The sequence below is a fragment of the Pteropus alecto genome, unplaced genomic scaffold (genome assembly GCF_000325575.1).
Source record: "Pteropus alecto unplaced genomic scaffold, ASM32557v1 scaffold202, whole genome shotgun sequence".
In the NCBI taxonomy this organism is placed as follows: domain Eukaryota; kingdom Metazoa; phylum Chordata; class Mammalia; order Chiroptera; family Pteropodidae; genus Pteropus; species Pteropus alecto.
Genome location: NW_006432451.1, coordinates 2,100,140 through 2,108,035, shown reverse-complemented (window position 1 = coordinate 2,108,035; position 7,896 = coordinate 2,100,140). Strand labels below are relative to the sequence as shown.

Genomic DNA, 7,896 nt, shown 5'->3' with positions numbered 1-7,896 from the left:
GAATTTAATGAGATAAGGTAGGTCCTGAATGTTCATTCAGAAGCCCCCTACAGGCACTAGACCACACATTTTCTTCCCAAGCACTTAAACTTAATTTCTTGCCCTAGAATCTACTGACCTTGTTGACTTAGGGTTAACAGTAACAAAGCAATCAGAACAAGCCATTTCCTTTTTCAAGGCCCTTTCATTAGAAGCTCTGATAGCCCTTTCCAGGAGATCTTATCCCTGAGAGGAATGCAGCTTTTCACAAAGGAAAAGACAATTTAAAAAATCTGAGCTCTGGCTCAAACTTCTTGGTCTTTGACTCTTTTCTTTACTAAGAATGATTAAACTGTGTTTATGTCATCAGGATTATATATATATATACTATATACATGTAAAATATAGCATTTTACATGTATGTGTACATATATAACATATAAGTATATATTTTAAATGTCATGTAATATATAATAAAATAAATTATATACATATATTTATAAATATACAAAAGATCTAAAAGATAGCAAACATTAACAAGAGTTACTTTTGGGGAATGGGATTAAAGGTTGGTGGTAATACTTTATAATTTATACACTTTATTATTTGAGATTTTTTTTGTAATATATATATCTATTTTTTATAATAAAAAAACACAATTGGAAAATTGATGGATCTCAATCCCCTTAAGAAGGCAGGTTAAGAAAACTGGCACAAGGAGGAGGGAACCAAACTGGAGTAGATGATAGAAGCTTTGTTCATCCCTCTGGTGACCAAATCAAAGCTGTGACGAAAACAAGGGGCAGCAGAAGGAAAAATCATCTGGGATCTTGATGAACAAGCCATACAACTAGAGAGAAATCTAAAAAAGCACTGTGCAACGGCAGAAGGAAGAACGAGGCAAGGATGCGAGCCTGCCCAGTCTCCAGCAGCTGAGATGGAGGCTGCAGCAGTAGCAGAAGCTGCTTAAAGGGGCCACGTCCACCAGCAGATTTTTGCAGTGATGGACCTGCTCCCTCTGAGCACCAGTGCCAGCTCAGCTGCACAGGGGGCACCAGGGACTTACAGGAAGACATTGTCGGAGTGAGGGTTGAGGTGAGACTTGCTTGGTCCAGAAGTGCCAGCAGTATCCATTGTTCCCTGTTGAGACCTCCCCCATGCCAGTGCGCAAGACACTGCACGTCCATAGGCCTGATGTCATCAAACTGGATAACAGAAGTCACTCCACCCAGAGGATTCCCTGAAACTCTGCCTCCCCCAACTCGCAGCCCCACCCAAGCCACATCCAGGTGTATCCTCAGCAAGTCAGGTACTCCTTGCTGAGCAGCACCTATACTCACACTGGTGGCAGCTGGCCTCGGTTTCTGGTGTGGCCCTTTGAGGCAACTATAAGCACAGCATCTGTGGATTGCTTGCTGAATCTTAATAGGTGGCCCCAGAGGGGCAGAGGCTTGGGCTAAATTTGGCCTGCAGCTAAACCCCTCTCAGGACTGTATCACTGGACACTTACTTCACAAATCCACACTAATAATACCGGGAGACTTAAGAGCTTTGCTTAGTACATAGAAACAGACAAGAAAAGGCAGTTAAAATGGAAGGACAAAGAAGCAGAAACCATATGAGAGAACAGAACAGAGATCTAGATATAATGGAGTCAAGTAATCTAACAGAAGCAGAGTTCAAAACATTGGTTATAAAGATGCTCAATGAACTTTAGTTAAATTCAGTGAGAACTTTAACAAAGAGATTAAAAAAACATAAAAATGGAAATAGAAATTATAGACGGGAACCAGTCTGAAATGAAGAACACATTATCTGAGATGAGAAGTATATTAAATGGAATAGACAAAGGAATAAACGGACTGAATAAAGAAAAGGATCAAATGCCCTATCTAGAGGATGGGAAAGCCAAGGACACTCAATCAGAATGGCAAGAAAAAAGATGCCAAGACTATAAAAAGAATTTAAGGAGCATACAGGACACTATTAAGGGTCCAAATATCTGTCTGATCGGCATAACTGAAGAAAATCAAGATGTTGAAAAGCTGTTTGAAGAAATGATGATGGAAAACTTCCCTACCCTGGTGAAGGAAATGGACATAAATCCCCAGGAAGCTCAGAGAATTCTAAAAATCAGGGATTCAAAGAGGCCCACAACAAGACACATCATAAATAAAATGCCAAAGGTTAAATACAAAGAAAGAATATTAAAAGCAGCATGAGAAAAACAGATAGTTACTTATAAGGAAAAATCCTTAAGACTGGCAGCTGATTTCTCATAAGAAACTATGCAGGACAGAAGAGCCTGACAAAAAATATTCGACAGGATGAAGACTCAGGGTCTACAACCAAGAATAATTTATTCAGCAGAGCTATCATTTATAGTTGAAGGACAGATAAAGAACTTCCCAGACAAAAATAAGCTAAAGGAATTTATCACCACCAAGCCAGTATTACAGGAAATGTTGGAGGGACTTCTGTAAAAAGAAAAAAACATGTATCAAAAACAGAAACAAAAAATGGTAACAACTACATTCCTATCAATAAGTACTTCAAATGGAAAAGAATTAAATGCTCCAACTAAAAGAGTGGATGAATTGAAAGGAAAACAAGTCCCCTACATGTTGCCTATCAGATTAAAAGACACAGAGACTAAAAGGAAGGAGATAGAAAAAGATATTGCTTTGATGGACCTAGAAGGTATTTAAGTCTGACAGAGAAAAATAAACACTATATGATTTCACTTATATGTAGAATCTAAGGAATAAAAAGAACAAACTAATCAAAAACAGACTCACAAATATAGTGGACAATTTGGTGATTGACAGGGGATGTTGGAAGGCTGGGAGAATGGGGTAAAGGGTTAAAGAAGTACAAATTAGTAGCTGATGGATGGTCACGGGGTTGGGGAGCACAGCATAGGAAATGCAATTAACATGAATACGTTGGCTAGGTGGACGGTCAGGGGAGGGAGGGAGCAATTTGGGGATCATTTTGTGAACTACATAGATGTCTAACCAATGTACTGTATACTTGAAACTAATTAAAATAAACAAGTTAAAAAAAAAAAAGAAAAGAAAACTGGCACAAGAATATGGGGAAAGAGAAACAAGTCTTGAAGCCTGCTATTGTCACTATATCTTCCACTGCATTAGAAGCCCTCAGAAAACAGACAAACTGGAAGAATAAATCTTTTAGTGTTATAAGCTTTTTGTTTTAAAGCTTCCAATCAGCTAGGTGGGTACTCTGTCTCCCTTAATCTCCTGTCATTATCACCCAATATGCTCCTCTGCTTTAGTCAGGCCAATCTGCTTCCTGTCTTTTCAGTGATTGGCTGATTGCTATTTCTGTGCTTACCACTCTTTTTTTGCACAAACCACTCTTTTTTGCCATCTCCACCAATCCATGTCCATGCAAAGAGCATGATTCCTTGGGATGGAGAAGTTGGCTTCATCCTGGCTCTGGCACTTATTGGCTGTGTGAGTTTGAATCAGTTAACTAAACTCTCTGAGCCTCGGTTAACTACATGTTGCCTATCAGATTAAAAGACACAGAGACTAAAAGGAAGGGGATGGAAAAAGATAACTAAACTCTCTGAGCCTAATCGATAAATTGTGAATAATACTCTACACACAGTGTTTTGTATGGATTACATAACATAACATATGTAAAACATCTAGCTCGAATCTTAAAATAGTGACAGATGCAAAAACATATTATTCATTCTCATGTCATCCTTTCTTTCCACCTCGTAAATGGAAAATAGCCAATTAAACATAAAACTCTCTTGCTCAGCTGTTATGTGGCATCAGAATCTGTGTTAGCATTGTTTTCTAGGTAGCCATTTTCAGAGTTGGCCTGTGACGTGAAACCTTTCTGCCATTCTTATAGAGAGCAAGTACAAAATGGTCAATGAAGGAAAGAAAACTTCAGTAAATGGTTGTTTCCTTTCCAGACAACTCCAACCCAACTAAAGATTATTCCTCTACCTCATATTCTTTTGACACTGAGCTCTTCACTTTTATTAATATTAGTTTGTACTTTAAGATTATCTAGAGCACAGATTCTGGAGGTAGATAACCCTGAGCCTGAATCCCAATGTTACTAGCTCTGTGACCTTGGGCAATTCACTTAAATTCATATACCCTTGTTTCCTTAAAATAAGGACCATAGTAATACCCACCCTCAAAAAGATGTTGTGAGAATCAAATGAAATAATGCATGTAAAGTACTTTGAATAGTGACTACATATAGCAATAAATGTTATATATTATCTAGTTCAGACTTCTTTAAATTTAAATTTCCCTCTCCGCACTGCTTTAGCTATGTCTCACAAATTTTAGTATGTTTTATTTTTATTTACCCTAGAGTATTTATAAAAAATTCCCCTTGAGACTTCCTCTTTGATCTTTGGATTATTTAAAAGTGTGTTTTTAGCATCCAAATATTTGAAGATTTTCCTGTTCATTTTCTGTTATCAAGTTCTAGTTTGATTCCACTGTGGTCAGAGAATATACTGTTTGATATCAATTCATTTAAATTTATTGAGGTTAGTTTTATGGCACAGGATATGGTTTATCTTGGTATATGTTCCATGGGTCATTGAAAAGTGTGTGTGTTCTGCTGTTATTGATGGAGTGTTCTTTAAATGTCTCTTAAGTCCTGTTAGTTGGCAGTGTTGTTGAGTTTTATTATTTCCTTGCTAATTTTCTGTCTAGTTGTTTCATCAATTTTTGAGAGAGGGGAGTTGAAGTCTCCAATTGTAACTGTGGATTTGTCTATTTCTCCTTTCATTTGTATTAATTTTTGTTTCACATATTTTGTATCTCTGTTGTTTGGTCCATACATAGGATTGCTATGTCTTCTTGGTAGATTGATCCTTTTATCATTATATAATGTTCCTCTCTACCTTTAGTAATTTTCTTGGCTCTAAATTCCACTTTATCTGATATTAATATTGTCAATCCTGCTTTCCTTTGATTCATATTTACATGCTACATATTTTCATTCTTTTATATTCAACCTGTCTATATCACTATATTTGATGTTTCTTGTAGATGGCATAGTTTTAGATACGTCTATTTCTATTTTTAATGTAAATGTTGATATGTTAGAGCTTAAGTATGCCATTTTTCTGTTTTTTCTTTTTTCATTTTTCTTTTTCTTTTTCCTGGCTTTTGTGGATCACTCGAACATTTTTAGAATTCCATATTTATCTATAGTGTTTCTGAGTGTATCTTTTTGTATAGCTTCTTTAGTGCTTGCTCTTTGTATTACATTATTTATACATAACTTATTAGTCTACTGGTGTTGACATTTTACCAATTGAAGCAAAGTATAGAAACTTTACTTCTCTTTATGTTTGTTTACAAAAGAATTGTTTTCAATATTTCTTCTATATACATTTTGAATCATATCAGACAGTGTTATAACTTTGCTTCAACCATCAAACATAATTTAGAAAACCCAAAAGGACAAGAAAAATCTATCATACTTAACAATATTTTTACTCTTTCCATTATTCTTTTTTCCTTCCTGATGTTTCAAGATTCCTTCTTTTATCATTTCCTTTCTTTTTAGAGAACTTCCTTCAGCCATTCTTTTAGGGTAGGTTTGTTTATGACAAATTCTCTTAGTTTGTTTATGACAAATTCTCTTAGTTTTCTGAGAATGTCTTGACTTTCCTTTCATTTTTGAAGGATATTTTCATTGGGCATATGATTTTGGATTGGCAACTCTTCTTTCAGCGAACAAAAAATATTGTGCCACTTCCTTCTGGCCTCCATGGTTTCTAATAAGAAATCTGCTGTTATTGTTTTCCCTCTGTAGGTAAAGTGTTTCTCTCACTGCTTTCAATATTTTTTTTTCATTGTCTTTAGTTTTCTGAAGTTTGACTATAACTTGAATCTGTAGCATTAGATATTTTGCCAAATTTGGGAAGTTTTCATCTATTATTTCTTCAAGTAATTTAGCCTCATCTTTTTTCTCCTCTCTTTCTGGACTCTTATTACACAAATGCTAGATCTTTTGTCCCTGAGGCTCTGTTAATTTTTTTCAGTCAATTTTCTCTCTGTTGTTCAGATTGGGTAATTTCTATTGTTCTTTCTTCAAGTTCATTGATTTTTTCCTCTGTCTCCTCTATTCTGTGTTGAGCCCATCCTTTAAATTTTTAATTTTGGTTATTGTATTTTTTTCAGTTTTAAAATTTCCATTTTGGTTCTTCTTTACATTTTCTATTTATTTGCTGAGAACAGAATATTCTTCACTTGTTTCAAGCACATTCATAATTGCTTGCTGAAACATTTTTTAGAATGGTTACTTTAAAATCTTTCCAGATAATTCTAACATTACTATCATCTCAGTGTTGGAATTTTTTTATTGTATTTTTTTACTCAAGTTGAGATTTTTCTGGTTCTTGGTATAACAAGTGATTTTCGGTTCAATCATACATTTTGGGTACTATGCTATGAGACTCTGGATCTTAGTTAAACCTTCTGTCTTAGCTAGCTTATTTTGACAAAATGCTGGAAGAGGAAGGAGAGGGTACCAACTTGTTATTGCCTGGTAGGAGTAGAAGTCCAGGTTCTCCTCTCAGCCTCCACTGATACCTAAGGCAGCAGGGACTCTTTATTTTGCTGGGCATGGGTGGGAGTTCTGGATCCCCCCTAGGCCTCCACTGATAATATCCTGGCTGGGAGAGACAGGAATGGCTTTACTTTTTCCCACATGGCCTCCAATGACACTACAGCGGAGGGAGGTTGTTCTTATTACTGCCGTGTAGTGATGAAAGACCTGCTCTTCACTGGGCCTTCTCTGACACCACTCCAGCAAAGAGTAGGAAGGTTGTCTCGTTACTGCTCAGTGGGAATGGAAGTCCTAACTCTCTATTTGTTCTTTTCTTCTTCTCTGTCAAACCCCAGTTGTGGGTGGGTGGGTACCTCATTATAGCTACTTGAGGATGAAAATCTAGGCTCCCTACTTGGCTTTTGCAGGCATAAATGGTGGTGACACCACAGTTCTGTTTTGTCTTGGTGTTTGTCTGGTTATTGTATAAATGTTTCAGTCTTGCTAGCCTTTCCTGGTCCTGTGGCTATAAACTGCAGACTTTTGTTGGGACTTTTCTTTGGTCTGCATCTGTCTGCATTTTGGGTTTCTGGCTTCTTCAGCACCAAGATTGAACTATATGAGGCAAAAAGAAAACCCAGAGAACTCACCACTGCGTTGTACTTTGTGTCCTAAGGTGCCAAGCCAGTTTGCCTTCTTCTCTCCACCTTTCAGAGTCTTCTTACATTTGTTTTATATATAAAGTTTTAAATTGTATTTAGCAGAAGGAACAGGGAAAATGGAATGTTCTGGAAATGGAATGTCTCCTCCTTTACTAAATAAAAAAACTGAGGCTCACAGAAGGGGACAGAACATGCCCAAGGCCACTTGGATAATTAACAGCTTACTGACTTATTGCCTGTTATTTTGTCTTCTCCTACAAGATTAAATTTTTTAACTACAGGAAATATATATATATATATTTATATATATAAATAGATGAATGATAGATGAAAACTTCTCAAATTTGGCAAAAGATTATGTTTCTGTTAAAGTACCAAATTCATTTCTTTGTATCCAGTGATTATAATTTATTGATGCTTACTAAGTGACAGGATCTGGGCTGAGTGTTTTACATGCATTTTTTCCACTTAATCCTTACAAGAACACTACAAAACAAATATTATTATTCTTATTTTACACATGAGTAAACTAAAATCCACAAAAGTAAGATAATTAAGTATGTTAATATAGCTGGCAAATGTCAGGGCTGGGGTCAGCCCACCATGATAGCCTGCATTTGTAGGCTTCCAAAAATCCTTATCTAATGAAAGATTACCCCAGGAGAGATCAGTGATAATTAGCTAGAAAGTG

General features: G+C 36.2%; 1 protein-coding gene across 1 annotated transcript in view; it reads right to left on the bottom strand.

Annotated features, from left to right (window-relative positions):
- The window catches only part of SLC26A8 (solute carrier family 26 member 8), a 71,575-nt gene that overhangs the window by 41,129 nt on the left and 22,550 nt on the right, over positions 1–7,896 (bottom strand). The gene's annotated exons all lie outside the window — the stretch shown is intronic.